The 24,350-nt window shown below is 42.0% G+C and overlaps 1 protein-coding gene across 5 annotated transcripts in view; it reads left to right on the forward strand.

Annotated features, from left to right (window-relative positions):
- The window catches only part of mef2cb (myocyte enhancer factor 2cb), a 139,889-nt gene that overhangs the window by 21,739 nt on the left and 93,800 nt on the right, over positions 1 to 24,350 (forward strand). Inside the window, exon 1 of one of the 5 annotated variants that reach the window (XM_085909395.1) lies at positions 16,089 to 16,128. The exons of the other annotated variants lie outside the window; for them this stretch is intronic. The gene's annotated coding sequence lies outside the window, so the exon portion shown is untranslated. Of the gene's footprint in view, positions 1 to 16,088; positions 16,129 to 24,350 lie in introns of those variants that run through there. 5 annotated transcript variants of the gene reach the window in all.

The following is a 24,350-nucleotide window of genomic DNA, read 5'->3' on the forward strand; positions in this document are numbered from 1 at the left end:
AGGGGAGTGGATCACCGCTGGGCTACACGACACATAGTCCCACTGCCAGCCAAACATTGAAGGCGGGGAAAAAAAAAAGCCCTTAGCTCATAAATTAGCAATGGCATCAAGTGCTCTATATTTTTATTCAAACAGATCCACTTTTTTAGCAGCTCTTCTTAACGTCCTAGTTTATGGTCTGAGCTCAAGACTAAATTTTGAGCATCACCTTTTCAACAGGTTTTGCAGATGGGCACTTTGTGCAGGGCATCATTAGGAAAACAAGGCTGGGGATCGCTTATTGTGAAAGGATTGAAACATCCAAAGCATTTCAAGGAATTTACAAACTTGTATCCGTCGGCAAAGTACGTTTACTATGAAGGAAATCATATCAAGTGTTGATAGTGTTGGGCTGCTAAATGTCCAATTCCTTCACTGTCACAGCTTGAATTGGAGGACTTTTCCTGTCTTTGCTGTACATCCTGGCACAAACAACTTGGCGGAATACAAGCCATGAAATCTATTTTAAGTCATCTTGTCGTATGTCATTTGACGTTTTACATTTTTGCTGAGTTGGGACTAACCAGACAGAACAAACACAGTGAAGCTCAGCTTCTGGATAGCAGTCGTTATTGGGAGCGATTTTGAAGGTCATTTAAAACGGCATCTGATGAAAATAATCCCAGCCACTCTTTTTTTTACGCTTTGTTCCTATGAAAGAAGGTCGTGACCTTGCAGCGACTGGAAAATGGGGCTCCCGGGGTGATGGCAGTTAAGATTTAGATGGTCTGACCATTGATTCTGATTCTAAATGGACCATGATGAATCCCAATCAGGATTCATTTGCACCTCTCAAATTTCCTCGATTAAATGTGGAAACTCTCTAACCTACTAAGATGGAGGGATGCAGTTGACTCGCCGAACGTAGTTGAAAAGGCGGCAGGAGGAGAAATGACTGCGGATAATACACAGACCCATGCAGAGAAAACATTAGGCAGAGCCCAGCTAATGAATATTTTTCTAAGCTGTCTTTGAGGCGTCTTTGGGTCTTCACCCCCAAAATGGAATATAAAGGCTTGATAGTCGAAGCTTTAGAGATGAGAATCGAATCTGACAAGGAAAAACAAAGAGGCCTGTGTTTTATAAATCATGCCTGTTCATGTTTTAAACTTTTACCACCTCAAAAAAAAAGTCAATTTCGTACCTTCTCGTACTTGTTCACGACCTTTGGACGGACTTCAACTTTTAATCAGTAATACAACAAAATCTACTCATTATCTATGCTCAATAAATTCCAGTTGAATCCAAATTTCTGGAAAAATAAACCCCATGAATCCAAAATCCTTAATTGTATTTCCATCATCACCTGCGTCTACTGCTTTAGTTTCTTGTGAGAAAAAACATGATATATTGCAGAATGTCAGAAAAATGTGATAATGGGGTGTTCCTATTCTTTCCGCGTGTTGTCGGAATCAAATCTCAAGACCAACACCTAGAAAACATGCGATGGTGACATAGGATGATAGCTGAGAATATCACCCTTTGTTTCTCACCACCACCACGCAGAGCACAAGCAAGAGCGGCGTCATTGTCTCTTTTTTTTTTTTTTTGTGTAAATTGAAACTTGTGCTTTCAAGAGGTCTGCAATCATCGAACACACGAAAAAGCACGAATGAACAAGTCACTCATCTGTGTAACGCAACTTATGAGCTCAAACCTGCTCAAGGTATTTTTTTTTTTTTTTGTTCTCCGCATGCCTTGGCAGCCCATGTGACAGATTGTGTAGTTAAAGCCCCTCTGGTGCTTTTGACACTTAATAAAACATTTCACTTAAACCAATTACAGTGAGTGAAAGTGGAAAAAGCAGCACTTAAAAATATTTCAGATGTTTTAGATGAGATTTTTGTGTTTGTCAATGGCACAATGGGACAATGTCAAATTATTTTGATATGTATCTTTAGGAGTGTGTTGGGAAAACATAATGAAACAGCCTCATTTTATGCAGATTATGTTTAAAAGAATATAATTCCCTAATCTAGAATAAGAAGAGGCAATAATAGTTTGCACTGTTTCAGATGAATTCTTTTATTGAGAGGATGGTCTCCACCCGGCATATTATTTCCAATGGCATCAAATCTCAACAGCATTAATGTCCCTTTGGACAGCACAGGTGTAGAGTAATGACTTACAATATTTCAAACTCTGACATCACAAACCTAATGGCTTCTGTTAAATTATAAATTAGTCAATTAAAAATGAGATGGAGGTGATTTGTTACACGGGTGTATTCATGTTTGTTCAGCCGCCTCTGGAGTTATTTTGATGCACATTTTGGATTTCAATGAGAATTAAATGGCAAATATTGTACATTTTGGAAGAATCGCGGAACGTATACATTTTCGATGAAAGAGACGGCCGTTTGTCATATTTTGATGGTGTCAGTTTGTTAATGCATCAACAACGGATTGGACTATTTTTCTGTTTGGTTTTGTTTTGGTTTTGTTTGTTTTTTGTTTGGTTTTGCTTTGGTTTTAGTTTAGCTTTTGTTTTGCTTTGCTTTAGTTTCGCTTTTATTTTGCTTTTAATTTGGGCTTTGTTTTAGTCAGCGGAGATTTATTTTCCACCAGCAACACATAAGGTGTGAAATATTGTTGATCACGTTTAGAATATTTTCATGTTATAATATACGATTCCTTTTTTTGTTTATGACAGTTACAGTAAACCTCAACTGGGAGTCACAAAAAACAGTTTGAAGCCAGCACGCTTTGTCTCTTACTTGGAAAACTGGCTTGGGACTTGTCCCCCGTAATAAATAGGATTCACTCTATTTACGGTTTTGTAAGACAAGATCAATATTCATCGCCAAGTTCTTTTTCCGTCATCAACGTAAAACATCACAGTGGCACGGAAAGCATTTTTAGGAGTGGCCAAATGGCGCTGACTCAGGCTTCGCACCCAGTTTTTCCCCTCAGCTGTTTTGTGCTCGAGCGAACAAGAGTCAACCAAGTGATTGTGACGTGGTTTAACCCGGGACAGTCTTCTCTCAGCACGTCCAGTTCCACCTCGATGGGTGCATATTGCCGCTTATGCACTTAACAGAAGCATACTCCCCCCCATACACACACTTTCTCATCCTCTGTCGATCTTGCAGTTGTCTCAACATTTTTTTGCATCTCCCACTCCTCCCATTACTCACCCTTTCTACTCTCTCCCTTTACTGTCTGTTCCTCCAGCTCTGTCGATTTGTGCTCATGAATTCTTTATTCCGAGCCTAGTTATAATTTAATGATCAGAAGAAAGAAGCCGAGAGACGCTCTCGTGCCTTTTTTCTTTTTCTTAGATTTGCACTGTCATGCCATGTTGGAGCCGCACACGCTTTCATTTGACACATCATTTCATTTGACTTAATTTCAGTTACAGCGATACCCGCCCTCTTTCGCCTGGAGGCTGCTGGAAAATCAGTACAAGTCCTGACATTATGGCCAGCTAATAGACACTTTAGATTTTTGATTGATGTTTGAGTTCTGTGCGAGGCATTGCGTGGGAAAGGCAGACAACACACTGGACTTGTTGCCAGTCAGTCACAGGCCTCGCACTCAATCGAGAACACAGTTTACACTTATTTATATCACGGAGTCATTGAATAAAAGAAAATGCAGCAGAAGTACGCGGATGCTAGCTTAATTGCGCTAGCCGTGTCAGTCTTAGGTTAGCTTATCATTTCGTATCTCGTATCTGTCTTTTCTTGTCATCCCCTTGCATGAAATGTCAGAAATGCAGCCTATTAGTCAAAAAAATACTAGTTGGTCAGACAAAATACACAGACACCAGAGAATGAAGCGAGTCGGCAACCGGCACGTCTCTAATTTAAAACAATGTAGCACACGACACGGAACATGAATAGACCACCTTGACCTGATAAAGACTCAACAATTCCGGCCCTCGCGGCTTTGATTAGGACCCCGGTGGCTTCTTGTTGTGCATCAGGCTAATGGCATTAATATTTGTGCCGGGCCATAAATAATGCTAACAAATAACGGTATGGAAGGAATTAATGAAAGGCAAACAGAAGTGGAGCAGAGAGATGCATGGTTATACGGTGTAGCGACAAATTACCCTGCGGGAAGGGTTGGTGAGGATGAGGGGGCTTCAGTACAGTACCGTCATTACTCTGCACAGAGAGTGCGGTCTGGCTAACACCTGTATTTCCCTCCGATCGCCTTCACCCTAATTAGCCCACACACACCCTGGGGATCTTCTGACACACAAGCACTGCAGGGGGAGAAAGTCGACAATTTGGGTGAGAAAGTACAGAAGAAATTGTGGAGTTTTGGTAATTGAATGTTTCAAGTTTTCCATATTCTATTCAAAAAATCACTTCTTCCATTCAAGAACACAGTCATGACTGAGTTTCATTCTAGTCATCCCTCATCCCAAACCATCCAGGCGATAACACGGGTCAACAGATTTTTATTCGTTTTTGTAACCCGATGTGCAAGTAAACTTTTATCGATATTTTGTCAAGTTGATTCTGAATCTGCCTTCATTTTTTTTCTCCAGAATTCTAATAACAGTAATGTAATCATAATGATTTTTTTTCTTTTTTTTTTTAAACAAAGCTATATTACAGGCATATTCATAAACGCGCAACCCCTTTCCGCCCCTCCCTCCCAAAAAATGCCAAAACCGAAAGAATTTCTGAATTCCTGGTTCTTCCCAATAATTCCATTGCAAACTTTCCATCTTCCAAATTCCTGGAATTTTGCAACCCTTCATCACAACAGTATGTGATTACAGAATTGGCTCGGTTCGTCTTGAGCGGGTGTGCCGAGAACTGACATCTGCTTACAGCTAAGAGAAGCAACCGGAGGCTGAAAGGTGCACCAGTCACCGTCATTTGCACTCACCCCATGGTTCGGAAGTGCCAAATGAAATGTTTGTTAATTTTCCACATCACCTTACTTCTTGTTAAGAGCACGTAAAACACCTGCTCCCGTTATGACACGCTGTGATGATACAAGCAGACTGCGGTGTCCTCGGCAGATGCTGCGCGTGGGTCCATCTCTCGCCGAGGTGTCTTTGCAATACCTTGTAACGTGTTTAATAGCTTTGACCCCTGGTGAGTTTCTCTTCAGATGTCAGAGTTCCCCGCCGTCTATGTAAATGGGCGCCTTCTTGATTTTTCTGCTTAATCACTTCATTTTTGATATCCATCCATTTTCCATACCGCTGTTCCTCACTAGAGCTTATCCCAGCTGACTTGGGACGAGACGCATGGTGCCGATCGGCTAATGCTGCATTACTTCTGCGTTGTGAGTTCAACACATCGATTTTTTTTTGGGATCAGCAGTATTAAAAAAAATAAAATAAAATTGAGCATTCCTTTTCCCATTCAGAGTCACAGAGTGTAAATTGAACACACACTGCCTGCACTCAAATGTGCCGATAAGCCATCAATGACACGCTGGTTGACTTACACTTCCATTTATTCTAAAAAGAAAAAAAAAATCAATTATTTGTCGATTAGCTACCCAACTCTGCCGGGAAACTGCCAATGTGTGCGCGTGCATGTACATGTGCCTGTGTGTTCCTCTTTAAGTTGGTTAGATGGGAGGTAGTGATCTCACACGTGCTGACCGTGAAGCTAAACACTGATCGTATTACGTAGGACCACACGCACGCACGCACTTAAAAAAAAAAAAAAAAAAAAAAAAAAAGCCCATTGTAGTAGTAAGATCGACCCTTAAACTTAACAGGACAAATAAACCAAATAAGTCTATCTGCCTTTCCCAGGGCAAAATGTGATTCAGTGATACTGTTAGGGCGACTTTAAACGGTTTACAATTTTTGTTGAACATTTATGTGCTATCGTCGTAATACACCCGTAGTACATCCTTTTGCAGGCTTTCTGTGTATTTGTACATCTAAAGTAACTTGAAGAAACCACATCCATATCCTGTTTTAAAAGACAATATTAGTTTTCACTAAATCATGAAAAAATACTACTTCCAAATGAACCCCAGAGTTATTAAACGGCAGCATAGGGTAAAGGAAGAAAATGTAACGCAATACCTTTGTGGTTTATAAATACCATGTATGTTCAATGTCCATAAATAAATGTCAATGCCCTCCGACGTTCTCGAGATGGGTGGTTTGTGGCCAACGTAGGGATCCTATTTCAAAACAGACAAGGTGTTAGAGCAAAAGTGTGTTGACATAGTCGTGCGTGTGTAGTTGAAATGATAGTCTTCCTTTTTCCGTAAGAAACTGCAACACTGTGGAAAAAATCTCAGAGCCTCAACCTTCCGTTGCACGGAAGATCATATGCATACCTACAATACAGCCCGAGTATAACTGGGGGAGGAAAAATATTACACAGCTTTCTGAATTAACATCAAATGGAACCAATTAATAACATTTCCATTAATTCCAATGGAGGAAGTGGATTTCAGAGAGGAGTCTTGAGTTACAACTGTGGCCACAGAACAAATTCAACTCTTATCTCAAGGCACAGATGTATTGCTAAATGATGACTACTTTTAACAATATCCCCCAATACTGGCCCTTTATACTTCTGGAAAGGCTTAATATTTTGACAGAGCAGTTGAGGTGTTATTAGTAAAAAGACCCCACCCACGTCGTCTCCCCTTTCACTGGCACTTTTTTAGTTTTTACCCCACCTCTCCTTTCTCCGCCGAGACTGATCTGCGACTCCTGTCGGGGTGACAGAAGTAGGCTGCGCTCGCCGCAGCGTCGGCCCAATCAGTGACGATCTGCATGGTAATGTGTGGCAGGGGCGGGATAATGAAGTTCCCAGCTTGCCGACTGGAAGGCTATCCTCCGGTGTGCCGAGTGATTTATCTCCTCTGTCAAGAGCCAGGACAGCCAGGACTTGTCCTTCCCCACGGTCCCTGGGAACACGAGTCGAGCCGAGCCAGATAAGAGATGGCGCGAACGGAAGGTGCCAGCAAAGCCTTAGAAGCATGCATATCATATTGTAAGAAACAATAAGGTATACGTAAATACTCCTGAAGATCAGTTAATTTTCACACCACAAAAGCGGAGAACAAGTGTGGTACAATGGACATCTTGCCTCTCTCCGTGTTTGGTACGTTTGTCCTCTACTTTGTCAGCCTATCCATCACAACCATCCTGCCCCGAGCACAACCGAATGCAAAATAAATCCCTTTTATGATTTATAACTCTTTTAGGATAAAGCCAAAAACAAAAGATGATTTTTTTTTCTTCTCTACACACAAAGTCAAACATGAACAGGAAGGTGTCAGCTATGTGTTGAGACAGCGTGGGGGGGTAAAAGTACACAGTTAGGCTGCAACCAGCAGAGGTGCTGTTGAGTTAATTTAACGGCTTCAAAAAAAAAAGTGAGAAACTCGAGGTGTATACCTCCATTAAAAAAAAACAATCTGTTAAATTATGTTTAATAACTTCTTTTTTTTGCTTAGTTCTCCAAGTTTGGGCTCTGAGTATATTTTATTTTTCATCAAAAAAAGACTTTATAAACTAATGTGCTGTCAGGGGTGTCTCATTCCATTTTCACATTTTCACTAGTGCAACTCTACCTATTTTTTTTAAGTGTCATTGTTGCCCCGCAATGCCTCCTGCATGTTTCGGTTGACTGATTCTTGTCTCCCAGGTTTACAGCTGAGTCAATTTAAATCTTTCTCAGATGTGACCTTGGACACTGATTTAAATTAGTTTAATGAAGTACATAATGAGTTTATTTAGGCAATTAAACATTCAGGTGGAATCTTGTCTGATTGGACAAATACTGTTTGTGATCATTCCATTTACATTTTTGTCTTTCCAAAAATCAGTTCAGTTTTGGATGAGAGTTATTCTGTTCGGGAAGGTGTTGTCAATAATTAACTTGACATGTAATAGAAAAAATTGACAAATTGTTCTTGCCGTTCCAAAACTACACATAGGTGTGTCTGACTAATAGTTTTGGAATTGTCAGGTTTAGCCAAAAAGAACTCACCCAGGGCTAGGAAATAAAAAATAAAAAAAAAAGTTGCATTGTTTATTTTTCCTCATGGTTACAGAATCCAACACACGGCACGCTCTTTTAGCAAACGTACACAATAAAACAAAATTATGAAAACCACATTTCATAGGAGGAGCTGAACTTGCATTTCACAATGGACTCACCATGCATCTTGAACTCGCTCCATTGTCGTTTTACGCGTCATTTGTGTGGCAGTGCGGCACAGCCAAAATAACAACATCCTAACCTTCAAGTGCATCCAAATGTATGCATATCAATGCAGAGCATGGTCGCAAGCTGCTAGCAGCTGAGGCTGGCGTGTGTCTCCTTAGAAGCAGGCGAGGGTGACAGCGTCAGCTTGGCTTTCTTAATGAATGTCTCACTTCCCCCCCCTTGCAGCCACCTAGCACCCTTCCGCCTACGGGCCCTACATCGCACCAGTCGACGGCGAGTGCCGTCATTGCGATGACCTCACGGCCTCCCAACCTCGCCCGCAGGCTCGGTGTCACTTCGGTTATGGCAAAGGCTGAGGTTCTAGCGCTGGTGTCAGGCCACTGAAGGGTAAATGGATTAATACAAGCTAATGAGAAAGAGGAGGATCGTCAGAAACGTACAGAAAATCTGGCCTTGACGGAACTTTAATGAGTAACTCGGGTATATCATTTCACATTATATCTCAAAACTAACGCATGTGTCTGAATGACAAAACTTACTTGAAAATTCAACCCTGGTCAGGAATATTGTAATCCCCCCCCCCCCCTATCTACCTGTCTTGTCTTCAGCTTTCCTGTTCTGTCACTGCTACTTTTCATTGTGGAACTCCAATACAGATCTTTCCCCTTTTCCTTACTCGATGGAGTAAGGTGACAATTACTCGGTTTCCAAGCTGAGCAGGCACTCATCAACATCTGTAATCTGTCTGACAATGCACACACACACACACACACACACACATGACACATACATGCCTGCCTATCCTCCTCATGCATCTTCCTACCAAGAAGCCGAACATGTACAAGGACGCAAACATTATCTCCCCCACATTATGCCCCTGCTGTTCTTCACTCACCAGTGTGAAGAAAGCAAATTCAGGGGCATGACAGACAGACAGACAGTCTGATTCTCCGACATATCATTATCTTTGCCTTTCCTATTGTATGGCCGAGGACCACATCTTGAGCACCACAACCGAAGCCAGTCAGCTTTAGATCTCACCCTTTGTAACCTGATAATTGTCAGAAAAGTTCCGGGACTAAGATTGGGTGAGGCAATTTTCTTCTCAGCCATAAAGGAACTGTAGGATACTCAGGGACTTTGGAGCAAGTTCTCCTAGTGAAGAGAATTAATTCAGAAAATGAATGGATGAACATACAATGGCCCATACTTTCAGAGAACCACCCATCATCATGAATAAAACTTGTGGGCACATCAGTCAAAAGTGCTGAAAAAAAAAAATCCCTCAGCCTTGTCAACGACGCTAAGAACACAACGCCGGAGCTTACCGTTGCCAACTCAATATTTTAAAAGAGCAAAAACTCTTGCTTCTGAAATGTTCCCTATAAATTACGAGACTGCGTGGATGTCCAAAACAAAACCACAACAGTCTGAAAGCTGCACAGTCACACCCGGTGGGATCCCCACAAATTATATTATTCTAACCAACTAGTCACTAGAGTTTCTCTGTAGTGGCGCCCTCCACTAGTAGTCATTTGATACGTTGCTTTTATGAACATCTAAATATAGTACATTATGTCAGCTCCGTGTGCCTTCTAATCGAATAGACTTTGACAACATAGATTCGTCACCGGATTTGAACAAACCTTTGTCCGAATCAGGTGGAACAAAATTGTTGAATCAACAATTCGGTGAGATTTGTGAGCCTTTTTGTTCCATAATATTTTTGCCTTCCCAGTCTCCAAACACCTTTCCCCTCCATTTCACTCGTCCCCCTTCCCGCCGCCGCCGCCTTCCTTCTTGACCCAGCCCGTATCGCCAGCTAAACAGGAAGGGTGTGGTGCCGAGGAGGCTCACCAAGGGTCGCGACCTGGCCTCCCTCCCGTCATTAGAGCCTCCAGCTAGGCCAGGACTTCCGTTGATGTGGTCCACCAAGGAGGGGAGGAAGGGGAGGGACGTCTCCTTAATTGCACCCTAGGTCATAGTGAAAGGAATGTCTGAGGTCTGAGGCCTTGTTACACACACACACATAGACACGCATGTCGCAAAGCGCACACTGGCTCTTGCCGCTTCGCCTCTGTCTTGCGGGCTTGTGTGTTCTCCACCTCCTTCTACACCCACCCCTGCGGAGAAGGCCACTAATTGGCACATTGGCTGCCAGTGTGGGTGTGGAGGGAATGTCAGAGCACTACGCCATTGCACAAAACCCACAGACGTCTCTGAAGCAATCTGGGGGACCCTGGGGAGAAACTGAGGAGATGAAGAGCACCCACCTCACAGCTTTGACCACTGCATAATAAAGGCTCTAGGTAAAGAAATACAGGAGCCAGTGCAGTAGATTTGCATGTTTCTTTCGTCTCGGAATACTTTGTCATCATCCCCCCCCAAAAAAAATTTCATGAAATTTTTATTTTTTATAGTTTTTTTTTTTTTTCTGGAAAATATTTTGGCCTCAGTTCAATTTTGTGCAGCATGCAACAGTAAAGTTAACATTTAATCCACTAGTATGTTATTATAGCAAGGAAATGTGAATTTGAACCAGACCGTATAGAGCAAGACTTGTTCATGGGCGTGCAGATACATAAAAGCCCTGTTGCACTTGGGCATTTTCTTTCCTTTTTTTCTCCTCTTTATGAGCCCTCATCTTCTTTTATTGACTACTCGTGCCATCTGGAAGGCTCCAGCTGTGAAAATTCAATTCCGTGTACTTCTCTTTCCTTTTTGATCAGACCGTGTTTCCATTTACGGGATCGTTTCATGCGTGTGGAAAACACACATGTTCGTCAAATTGATTGGCGTGATTCATATAGCGATTTGCAATTATTACAAACATAAAATCAATGTTTATTTTCCTATATAAGTCACTTAATGGTCTACCAGGAACAGTAAAGGCAATGTATTGTAATGGTTGACGGCTCTCAATTGTGTCGTATTCCTGACGTTTAATGGCTACTTTATTGGATTACAGAGTCATTTTTTCACACTTAAATTGATTGAATTTTTTTATTTTAAAGCCTGCCATTCTGGTATATTTAACTTCACGCGCCTAAAAATAATATACATATCAATGTATACAAAGTAGTTTGTCTCGTCACTTGCGCTGAGCCTTTTTTTTTTTTATCAATCAATCCCTTTTTTTCCTTTTTCATATTCTCTAAAGATGGCTACATTTATGAGCTTGACTGTTTTTGCGTCGTTGGTTGTCCTTCTCTTCTTCGTGTGAAAGCAAGTGATGGATCACAAAGCAATCCCCTGCCTGAAACAAAACAAGCGAGGCGTACGTAACGTCAAGCGAGCGGCTGGCCTCATTCAAAACAAGTAATCAAGCGCGATTACAATTACAACACCGCAGCTGAAGGTCACGCTGAAACAAAGGCCATTCTTCATTTGGCTTGGTGGCAGGACTGATAGCGGGACAAAATTAGAAGGGTGATGAAGGCTGCTGAAAGTGGCTGGGCGGGTGCATGGTGCCGATTGGTGCGTGTGGACTGAGGATCAGGAGCTCCAAACGGAGCGAGGGAAGGGAAGGGAAGGTCAGGGAGCGCCAGCCCGTACGGCTGGTGGAGCCTCGGCCCTATAGAACACCGAGCCAACTTTCCAGTCAACACATGAGTCAGTCAGCAGAGATGCGCCCAAAATAAATGGCTTCCCTGTTTCAGGCGGAACCACACCCTCTCGTGGTTTCTTGGAGGGCAACGTGGGCAGGCAGGGCGACCGCCCCTTTGGGGTTTCTGAGGCCGGGAGTGTGTGTGTGTGTGTGTGGGGGGGGGGGGGGAGAAAATTGACGGCTTGAGGGATGGGATGAGCGGCGAGGGGGGGGGGCTGTTCCTAAAATGGCAACATTAAGCTGAGGAGGTGGCAACCTGTCAGTCTTTTCATTGTTTATTGTTTACCCAATACATGGGCAGTAAGAGATGGCACCGCCTTCTTTCTTCGCCAGAGGCTGACCTGCCAGCGAAATGCGGGCGGGGCTTTCCTCACCTCCCAGCCACTGTTCCAATACGACACTAATCTTTTGTTACTGTATATCCTAAATCAAATGGATTATCCTCTTGAGCTAATACGCATATTGAACGACTCAAAATGTCTTTTGTCTCATCTCGGGAAACCTTTTTTTTTTTTTTTTTCTTTCATTGTTCTGAAACCCCTCATTTGAGTAGCAACCCTGAAAGTAATAGTTGAGTTGAGCAAAAATGTATTTGACTCGATGGTGCCCCTCCTCTCCTTTATTCCTTTGTTGTCTCTTTTTCTCACTCCGTTCATTTCATCCCTCTTTTCCTTCCATCTTGGCGTGCATGTCCTCGCTCGTGACGACTCTGGTTAGCTGTCAGGTGTCATCTTTATTAAGTCCGAGGGGGCGACAGGACGGAGCTGGAAGTCGGTCTTTCATTACCCCTAGCTGCGGAAGTGTCATTCTCTCCATTTATTATTCATATTCTCTTTAATTTAACCTGGTACAAGTGGTCTCGCAGCCCATAGCTCAGATGAGGAGTTTATTTTTTATTTCATTTTATTGATTTATTTTTTTTATTTTTTCGTAAAGCAATCTGCTTGTTGATCGTCAAGGGACAAGACAATTACATTCACGCAAGACTTCAAAATCGCAAGCCATCTGTTAATATTATTGTGTGAAGTTGTTACGAGCGTACGTAAATATCAATTTGACTGATGTCACTACAATCTTTATATTCATGAAAGATTGTTTACATTAACACAAAAGGCTTTCTCTTGCTAATCACCGCTCAATTAATTCCATGTATATGATACAATTGTTGTTTTTCTTTCGGATTTTGTTTTTCTGTTTTTTTTTTTGCAGACAATCCTCAAATTTGCTCTGGGAAAAGAATGAAATCTTTTGGGATTACCACCTTGCCTGCATTAGATAAAAAGATCAAACTGAAAGCATACTCTCTTTAATCCCAAACACACACACACGCACACACACACACACACACGCCGACAATCCAGTTGAAACTAAACAAAACAGACACACACGCGCACACATTGACTAAAGCCTTTAGGAGCTCCAACTTCTCAAAGTGGAAATGATAAGACGCACGCAGAGAGAAGGAAGGAGTGAGACAAAGAGCGAGAGAAAACATTACATCTGCTAGCCTAGAATTAGAGCGGGAATGTGTTGTCACTCAAGCGAATGTCGCAAACTCCAGGTTCTCTCAAAAACAGCCTTGTCTCCCTTGCCGTCACCCCCCCCCCCCCTCTTCCCCCAAGGACCGGGTGCGTTTGGGGAGATAATTGACGAGTCCCCTGGCATGCAGAGAGAATGAGTCCCTCACAGCTACACTGCCTGTTCATGCCTCCACCTTTGTGTGGTGTGTGTTTATCAGAATAGCGGAGAAAATAGGCTGATTATCTCTTTCTTTGTGCACCGTAATGAAATACAGCTAAACTTGTCAGAGGAATCCTTCGGTAATGAGAGATGAACCTAAAAGAGGCAGCTTCCCTCCATCCTTTTTCCTCTATGCCCTCCCTCCCTCCCTCCATCTTTCCATCTCTCTTTCTCTGTCTCTGCCCGTGGAACACTTCTGGGTGTGACAAACAACTGTTGTCTGAGCTTCAACTTCTTTCTCAAACTATGGGGCGCTATGTCAGATCCAGTCTGGCAGATGGAATTCCACCTTTTCACACAGCCTGTCACACCACAGGAATAGTTGGTACCATATGCAAGAGCAAGTCCAAAAGTTTTCAAATATGTTTTTAAGAGGAAACTTGAGGGTGTTGGAATGATCCTCAAATATACATGTTAAAATGCATTTTAAAATATTATTCTGATGTTCATTTTGGTTGGCAGAAAATGCAAAGGCATAATTATAAGTACGTACATTTGTCAGCACTTTAGAACAGCAGTTCTCAAACTCCACCTCAACAAAATAAAACAATTCAATTCAAATGTTCGATTTTCTTTACTCCTATCCATCTATCCTTTAGTTCATCAACCAACAGTGCCATCTAACGTGGTCAAAAAATATAACAACTGGTTCATGAAGCAAATTTGAAGCTTCATTTTACCCGTCAGTAGTTTTTTGTTCATATAGGAAAAAAACATTTTTGTCAAATGACTACAACGGTTAGCTTTTAAATCAAAATGCCATCATGTATAGAATTTAAAAGCAGATCAAATAAGAACATTTACTGAAGACAGGCTTGTGTTCTTGTACATCTGTTGCAAAATAGTTTCTTCCCCCCAAAACATTTTTCAGATGCCAGTGGAGATTATTGTTGCCGCATAACCTGCACCAATGTTGTCAAATGGCTTTGTAAGCTTGTTTTCCCAGAGATGTATTCATAAAGTCCATCTTGAAGCACTGAGTGTCTCTCTGCAATATAGTAAATTAAAAGCTTAAAGCCTCATCACAGAGTTGCCAAAGTTGAGCTATAAATAGCCCTGGGCCAGTCTGCTTGTCTGCCTGGTCAACTTTTTACTGCCCTTATTTATTCATTGCATTTTCAGACTTTGCCCTTACTTCAATATTGATTAACTTGTTACGTTTGATTGTCTTTCAAAGAATCATTTATACCCATCATGGGAATAAAAAATAAAAAAAAAGGAGAACCCAGAAAGATGTGATATGAAAGATGACAGATGGAGAAGCAACTTCCCTGATTTTCTGACTAAGAAAATATTTCCTCTCCTCATGGCAATTCATAAGGAGGAAGCAGCTTGTACCAGTTAAATGCAACAATTACCTCGAGACAACTTTAATATCTTCCAATGGAGGTGGCAAATGGAAATGTTTGCATTATCCTGGCTGTATGTTTACCTACGGACATATGTGTGCGAATGCGAGTCTGTTAAATGCATGCCAGAGGAGTGTGCAACGAGTGCCGCAAGCTTTTGCACTCAGATTGTCCCCCACTGCGCACACTCCCACCCAACACCTCCGTTTGCGACCCCCCGCAGGAACCTCTGATTGCTGTGGAAACCACACTTAAGGAGCAAATTAGTATCTCCTCCTCTCTAATTCAAAACTATGGCTTAATTGATTTCAATTATTACAGATGGAAATCCAAAATGAAAGTCTGCTTGTTTGCGTCGTGAAAAGTGATGGATGGCTTTATAAATAGAAATGGCATATTAGATCCAAAGCTGTTATGTCAATATCACTTAAGACAAATAAAAATGTGGAGATGCAGATGCACGTGTAGAGATGCGTTTAGTAAGGGGGGGGGGGAATGGATTCGGACGCGTGTAGGATTAATCAGTGCAGAAAATGCCTTTAAAGCAGATTCAAGTGGAAAATTACAAGCAGCCTTTATACATAAAAAAAAAAAAAAGTCTCCATGCTCAGTGGGTTTTGCAGGTATATTTATCTTTTGTGGCTATCAACTTTGCTTTTAAGCGACATACAGACAGAATTCTATGCAGGAAAAAAAACACTTTTTTTTTTTTTTTTTAAACTATCTTAATGAAAACTTGCTCAACTATATACTCCGTGTACACATCTTTTGTTTTTGCTAGTCATCCCTTGTGAACATTCAAATTTGATGTGGAGAAAAACAACACCCTTCCGCTCACATCCTCCCCCAACATTCCCCTGGAGCGGCGCCGCGTATGGTCCCGCAAATGTGCGACAGTGGCCAGTGATGGACTCCCTCCCTCCCGCCCTCCCTGCTCACTGACTGCTTCTGTGTTGAACGCCAACCACCCGAGTCGTCACCGCACGACGTGCTGGGGCCAGGTGAGCGTGCCACCTTCCAGGGGCACAGGACAAACATCATTCCAGTCTTGTCTCTGTACATAAACCCTTGGGGGGTGAGAAGAAGGGGGGGGGGGCATACGAGTGGTTAATGTTTATTTCTGAATGCGTTCATTATACAGTCAAAGGGTTGCAGTGGAAGCACTGCAATTGTGGCGCCAGCGTGTGATTGTGGCAAGACGGCCTGACCGCTCCAAAATGGCTGAGCTAACAGGAAAAAAAAAAAAAAGTCCAGCTTGTACTCAGTAGCCTTTGGTGAGTTGAGTCTTCTTATTATCTTCCTTAATACGCTTTCATCACGATGCGTAAGACTACAGCAAATGTTTTGGATCTCAAAGTTGACTGAACAGATTTGAAAAGAGTCAAAAGTAAAAATCCGCAGCTTTTACCTTTTTTTTTTTTTGGTCAACGTAGCTTGTTTTGTTTTGTTTGGTCATTTTTATGATCACAGCACTCTGAGGAAGACCCAACATGACACACACGGTGCTCGGGTTCATCTGTGTTTGCTCGCTTGCAACCAAAGGAAGAGCGAGGAAAAAAAAATAAAAAATAAACACAGCGACATAAAATCAATGAGAATGTTTTTAGTGAAGGTTAAAAAAAAAAGAGCATTTTTCGAGTATCCCTGGATGGAAGATGATGTAGTTATAATTTATAGGGGGGAAAAAAAAAACATACAAGAGGCAAGACACCTGCTTTTGCAAAGATTAAGGCAGAGGTTGAGTGATCGTGTGCCCGTGTGATTTATATTTTGGACTGCGAGGGGGGTTGTATGCACACGTGCGTACAAATTCGCCGATAATCAGCGCCCTGTGTGCTTTGAGACGATAAATCCCATCCCATTCCTTTGCAGCGACAGCTCGTGGTGGCAGCGAATGTGATGCCTGGCCTCCAAAATCAAGACATGTGGTTGAACGGAGGCTGTGATATCTGAGGTTTGCAATGCCTCTCAAAGCCAATGTCTGAATGGGCCTTTTGATAAGAAAACAGCTTGAAGCCATCCCACACAGGCATGAAAACAGCATGCACCTCCCGTGCGAGAGCCAAACAGATTGGACGGGACGCAATGCTGGATCTCTTCCTATTAGCCGCTCAGCCAAATGCACTGAGTGATTGACAATGATTAAGTGTAAAGAGGCTATGTTAGTGTCGTCGCTGGAAACATATTTCCTACGTACCGGTGTGTGGGAGGGCTGGGCGAAACCCTGTCCGTCAGAAAGACGAGGATTCCGCTATTTACGGCTCGTATCGCTCCGAATTGCATGGTAAACGGGACATTTGACATTTACTCTGATGGTTTTTCCACCGAGGCGGAGATTTCAAGCGAAGGCCAACACAAATAATAAAGTAGTGCACCATCATAGAAAAAAAAAAAATATAGATATATATATATATATATATTAGAATAATTCCTGTAATGCTTCAAGTTCCAACTTGGAAAGGGTGACGGAGCGCTTGCCAAGTTTCAGGCAAACGGGGCTTGTTGACAAGTCGGTTGAATCGTGATCAAGGCACCTGCCACGTCGAAAACCTAAAACAGGCACCATTTGGCAGTTCACAAGGTCGCTTGTTATGTGCCGAGGAAAGAGCGCCTGTGCCAGATACTTCTTTCAATCATGTCACACACTGCTTGTAGAGAATACTACCAAATATTTCACATTTGGCTCGGGATCAAAACCCACAAAACATGTCGATGTATTTATTAGTCACAAACAGCACGTCGAATGCATTTTGAGTCGTCTGCACTCGGCTTGTACGTGCTCACCGTTAGCTACTTCTGAGTATTAGCAGCCTGCTGTCGTGTGTTATGTTTTCCTGGTTACATTGGAATGAAAGTCGCTATTGCTATGCTAATGATATCTTAGCTCATAGCTGTCAAATACAAGGTCTGGGGGCCAGATGCGGCCCGCCACATCATTTTTTTTCCGCGTTAATGTTTGAATGACTATACACAATTTTACACGACACAAAAAAAAGATGACCATACAATAATTAGGAATGATAATAATGAGTCATATTTCAATGCTTATTCGAGAATTCTACTTTAGAGATGTCATCTTGACTAATATCATGCACCGAGCATGTTGCTACCTGCACAATCTGTGAACGGAATGTGATCACTAGTCATCGCTACCGTTGCTATCCAAACACATGAAATACTTTTACGCCGGCACTTTTTAATTGGGAATGGAAAAAAAAAAAAAAAAAAAAGATGACACACCACCCAGGGAGGTTAGGAAGGAGAGTGAAAAAGAAAAAAAAACAAGTGAGGATCCTGGAGGGAGGAACAACAGTTGCAGACGGTGCATTGTTATTTTATTTATTTCTTTTTGTGTAGAAGCTTCCTCTCAGGTACGCTGAGTAGCGGCATGCAGCTGCAGCAGCAGCAGCAACAACAGCAGCAGCATGTCTTTGGCTGACCTATTTAGATAATTGCACTCTTCATTACAAAAAAAAAAAAAAAACCTCCATCTGCAAGAGAAATTACACCTCCCCAATGGTATCTAGGTAACATAATCTCCCTCCGGCGGACTAATTGCGTGGCATGATAACCTCATCGGCTCGCCTTGTTTAATTTTTCATCTCTTTTCAAATAATTATGGATCAGTAGAGAGAAGTATTGATTTGATTCATTAACTGAGCCAAGGTTAACAATTACACAGACCCCCAATTAAAGATCCAAGGGTCCGATTGCCCACCGCGATTGTTTTGTGTCTAATTTCAAAACATTCTTCCTCTTAAAGTGAGACGTCTAATAAATGTTTGAGCTTTGCCAGCTCATCATTTTGTGGTCATTAAATTCAATTTGATGACTATTAATGTAATGGTTTGTTTGTGCAGTAAGCGGGACTCTCTCATCCGAGGTTGAAGCTGCGCTGCGCCGTGCAGCGCTGCGTTGTGTTGACAAATTGCCAACCTTTCTCCAAATGTCTCACAATGGGAGCCGCATCTCCACCTTGCACTTTTGCTCAAACACCTCGTATGCTCCACTTGTGAACAAACAGGTTTTAGAAGATACAAGGCCTCGGGCGGGTGAACAGGCAGAGGCAACGGTTCAGCCTTTCACTACAAAGTCTTTTAGCGTGCAAAAGAACCGTTGGAGGGCATCTGTAAAATAAGGAGTAGAAAATCAAATTTCTGTATGTTTCTTTTTACACTTTCTTTTTTATTTTCCAATTATAAATCCACAAAATGCATTCAATGGCAATCGAAATTTTGTCGAGCACAATTACACTAAAGGCAACAACCTCTCTTGCCGAAAGCGCCAGACAAGAGTGATTAGAAACAGACATGAGGACATTAAAATGACGGTAACGTGTAAATGATTTCCTCCCATTAAGTTTCCCGCCGCCGCTCCGTCCGTAATCTTTTCTCTTATTTCCGCCACCTTACGTTTGTAAAGAGAGGAAGTTAGTCTTCGTCCGTCTCGAGATGAATTGCATTTCTCCTTCATTACTTCAAGGTTGGAAAAAATAATAAAGGCAGGAAACTATTACAGAAATGTTCCTCACTTGCGCCGTGCACAAAGTGGTCCACACTCTTGTGACTACAGTATAATTTCAGATGCTTAGAGGCAATTTCAAGTCTGCGCTAATACGTTCATGTTTTTCTTTTTCCCCCCTCATCAGACAGTACGTGCGAATCCAAACCCTTCAATCTCACCTAAATGGTATGCGCCTAAAGCGTACAGTCTTTGACTAATAATTTAATTTGAGTGACACGAACATGTTGTTTTTGTTTGAGCAACAGTGGCAGCATGTACGTACTGTATCGTTGTGCTCAGGCGATACAACTTGAAGATCTTTTTCTTAATAATGCATACAAGCCTGTGTCTGCAGGGGAGAGCTCTTATCCCATTTCCGAACTAAATTGCTCAAATATTAACTTCTTTTGAAATGTCTTTCCTCTCCTTCTTGGCTTTCTCCTTACCCCGGAGTCCCTGTTCTTTCTGTCTATCCATTGATTTGACCAGTACTATAAGTAAGGAAGAAAATGTACCGGTACTCTAGTTATTTGACTGTTGCCAGGTAAATTAGGAGGTGGGTAACAGCTGTTATTGAGTTAATTAACTAATTGATTGAGATTTAACACCTTATAGATAAATATTCAGTAAATAAATACGTAGCTACATTTTTCTGAGTTTGAAATGTCCGACTCGCATCTAGTGCGCTTTGTGAGACGTTTATTGATAGCCAAAAAATAATTCTCCATTATTTTCCAATTGGAGCCACTCAATATACCGAAAGGAATCATACAAGTATCAAAAAGTGCAAGAAAGAAATAGAACGAGAGTGTACTGTGTGCTCATGCGAAGTACTAGTTTGCGGTAAAAAGTCCCGGCTAAAATTGAAAGATGCTACTCGTCTGTACCGGCTCTGGATTTGACAATGAAAACCTCCTATACAGACTCGTACTCCGTTTTCCACTGGGTACTCAAGATCTTGGGAGCTTTAAGGGGCCCAGAAGGGAATATTGCCAAATATTGCTCTGTCATTGAGGCTCATATTGCCTTTCAGCGTCCATTTGTGGGCAGGGAGAGAGCGTAGACAGGCCAGGCCGTTTTTATTTGCGTAAGGCTCCAACTCAGGTTGAGGAGGCCTGCCAAGGTTTCACAGGTAGTGGTAACGTTAGCCTTGCTTCTCAGAGTCTCAATAGTCTAATTTAGGAGGTTTAGACAGCAGGTCAGCGGCATTGGAGCGTGTCGGTCCAATGGCTCCGACTCGGGTTGATCTCTATCTCAATCAGAGCCGAGCAGACGGAAGGTCTTTCCTTTGGCCGCGCAATTCTATAGAGCATAGAGCGGTGGAAGCCCCAGAGGGGTCGTTCTTTGTGTGTTTACATTGCAAAAGAAAACGTAAGTTTGAACATGTTTAAAATAAATGCTTAGGGACACGGTTCGGTGACGCTGGATGTTTGGAGTGTTAACAGGACCCAGGGTATGGCTTAGTACAACTTATGACGGAGATTCAAGCTGACACGCTGGCAGAAGCCGGGTCGTTGAGGTGCACTCTTTTTACCCACCCTAATCCAAAAACACCATCCAGATTTTCTGTTACTCAAACTTTATTTTGTACTAATAGTTATTGCTCTCTGATTGAAGCCTCGAAAATTATGGGTTGGTGCAAAATTGGGTACTTTAGCAAATCGCTCCTGCCGGTACCTTATTCTAATTTCATTGGTGTAGGGGACAATAAAGAAAAAAAAAAAAACAATTGCGGATGAAACACACAGAAAGTAATTCCTGTTTTAAGTAAGAACCCAATTACACTGCAGCAGACCCAGAGAGACACTTGGATGGGGTTAATTTGAATAATGAGAGTAAATACTCTCCGCGGAACAACCCTCTTTATTGCCCACTTCATGGGTCTTAACGGCTGCGCGTTCGCTCATCTGTCGAGTTTGGATTTTATCGCCAATGAATTTGATTACCTGAATTTGCTTATGCTTACGTCGACTTTGTCGAGTTATTTGAAAGCGTATATTAATCATCAGTCTCTTGCCACGAATGGAGCTAGTTAGCCACTTCCATTTAAAATCATAAAACCTCAGCCAGAAGTAATCGTCGTTTTCAGCAGAGATGAGACGGGGCCAGACTATTTCTGTCTGTATTGTAAGCCTCAAGTTACTCATTGATCTGATTGTGAGCTCTTGTAGTTCAGAATCACTACGGTTATGTCCCTCCCAAGATCTGTAAAGATCAGTCGAGGTTATTCCCAGCACCCCTTCCAAAGCACCTCTAAATCATATCTATGACATCTCTCCTTCATTGGGTTGCTGCCAGTTTACCTCATGGCAAAATCCCATCTGAGTTATAGCCCACCTATCCCCCTCATGGCTCCCAATTCCAACATTGGGAAGCCTCTGAAAGGGTGTAGTTCAAGTTGGTTTTCTCTCAAATGCAGTGTTAAGAGAATACCCTAAAGTCACATATTGGTTTTGGCTGAAAACAAGATGCTAAGAGCAAAACACCACAAACCTTTTATGAAATATCGGGGAAGAAGTGCAACTGACTTTTAGTAATTTTTTTACTGATAACGCAATTATCACAAACACAGGCAAAGGCAGTCTGTCTGGCCGGCATCTCCGTTTTGTATTTTGGCATGTTTAGTCAACATTTTGGAACCAATTTGATACAGTTCCCGATTGGTACTTTTGGTTCAGCTCCTTTCAAAAGCACGCAGTACTTTAAAGACGGTTTATCTAAACACCAATAGGACAACTCATTTTCATAAATGTGTATTAAGTTCAAATCATTTTTAGCAATTTCAGAGTTTTCATTGATTCCTCTGGATTTTCTGTAAATATAAATAAAGGGAGAAATGTTCTCCCTCTAATTGGATATGTAGTTTTCTTAGTACATCACTAACCCCAGGCTACAGCTATAAACAGAAGCGGCCACCGACTGTGTGTTGACGTTCACCCCACACTTCAATTGGTCAGCAAGCTGGATCAGGAATGACATCTGTTAAAAGTGAAATAACAAATATTAAAATGCCACTCCACCTCCTACCCCTCCTGATTGGATTTTGATTCATGTTTATAACAAACTGCAATGCTCTTATTTATACTCGGTTATCTATTGATTTTTCTCATTTAAGTTGCACGAAATATACTTTTTTCAAATTCGATGGGCATTGGAGGAATGCATGATTATTGTGTTAATATTGCTTCAAATCCTTTGATCATAAACCTTGCAATAAACCATTGCAGTTTTCTTAAGAAATAAAAATGTGTATTTTTTTAATCTGGAGTTTGGAAAGCCCCCTTTGAAAATTGCTCTATCCAGCTGTGGCGTGAAGCAGACGCTTCCTGAAATGCACCGGACGTGTCGGGGTTTGACGTCAAATATCCTCATTCGGTTCATTTTTGAGTTGATGAATTAGTAGGCACAAAGTGACAGTAGAAGTATTGTGAAATGGTTTTTACAATCACAGTCTGAGTCCTCGTTACATTTCACTTGTTTATTTGGTGCACTTCTCGTCTCACTTCCTCTTCCAGAAAGCAGCTGCAAAGTCTCGGGGTATTTTGCTCTCTTATCCTACCGCTCTGAATATTGTGTAGTGGCACATGTGCGACCATAAAACCCAGTGACCAATCGCCACTTCCTTAAATATAACCCAGACAGGGAATCAAGATATGAAATATGTAGCGTGTGGTTTCCCCACAATTTTAGGGAATTTGTGCCGTCGGTTGTTGTGGCATCTAAGTGGAATCGTAACAAAATACCAACATTGTGTTTGCTTTGTAAAAACGATGCCAGTTGTGTCTGTGTGTCTGTGCCCACATGTTCGTGAAGATGACTGTGCGGCTTCTGCAGCGCATGTATTCACGTGTAGTGAGGAGACCGAGACAAGGGATGCCCCGCAGCTGCGAGCTTTATCTGATGAGGCCCGAGTCGAGCTCTGATAGATTCCATCTACCTTGCCTTAACCTTAATTTGCCAAGATGCGGCACGTCAAACAGCCCCAGGACCAATGTAATCTGTCAGCCAACTTCAAAATGTTTTTTCCTTTCATTCCACGCATAACAACGGCGTTCAGATGTGCATCCGGTCGTATTCGTTTCAGATTTCTATGGCCTTCGACATATACACGGCTTCATTCAGACACGGGCTGAGTACCTAAGCCCATATGCGGCATTTTGGCAGGTTTCGGTCGGTTCCGGTCATAGTGAGAAAAAGGTTTTGTCGGTTTCCACAAAACGAGTTGGCCCGCAAAAACCCGGAAGTCACCCTCCAGTCGGTTGTGACATTGCTTCCTGACACCCTTGTCTTTAGTCAGTACAGACAGACATAATCGCCTTTAGAAACATTTGTCCTTCGTCAAAGAGGAGGAGTTTGTCGTTCCAAGCTTCTCTGGAAATTGTCTGTGTCTCCCGCTCAGCGGCTTCCGACCTCACAGAAAACACAGTCCTGTCCACAACAGATGTTTGCTTTGCATCAATTCGCTTTTGTTGCATTCACAGTACAATAATAGAACACGCAGCAGAAACTTATGTCCACATTTACTCGATTGCTGGAGACCGTTTTAGATGCGTACAAGAGAAAGCAATACAAAAATATCTTCAAATCCGAAGCATAATGTTCAAATGTGTCTGAATTCATGTCATCTGACTCTCGCGAAAATGGAAGCTTTTTTTTTTTGTGTTCATCAAATGAACCATCCCGAAAATGTTCTATACTAATGTCCCTTTGATAAAACCACGAGATTTTAAGCAATTTCAACCCAATTGTGTAAACGGCGGTATCGTTTTCAATTTTTTTTTATTTTTATTTTTGCAACCTTTGTGTGATCTTAGATGGTTTAAAAGAACGACACAAAAGCGAGAGAAGTAAAGGAAATATGGCAAAGAACATTACCACCAGCCGGGTCATTAATGAGCATTGCTCATGCTGTCATGGCAACTATTATCGCCGTGATGTCGCTAATGGCATCAGAGACAGGGTCTGAGAAATATGTGAAAATTATTGTCAGATT

The sequence above is a fragment of the Syngnathus leptorhynchus genome, chromosome 4 (assembly GCF_054491065.1).
Source record: "Syngnathus leptorhynchus isolate UIUO chromosome 4, UIUO_Slep, whole genome shotgun sequence".
NCBI classification, from domain to species: domain Eukaryota; kingdom Metazoa; phylum Chordata; class Actinopteri; order Syngnathiformes; family Syngnathidae; genus Syngnathus; species Syngnathus leptorhynchus.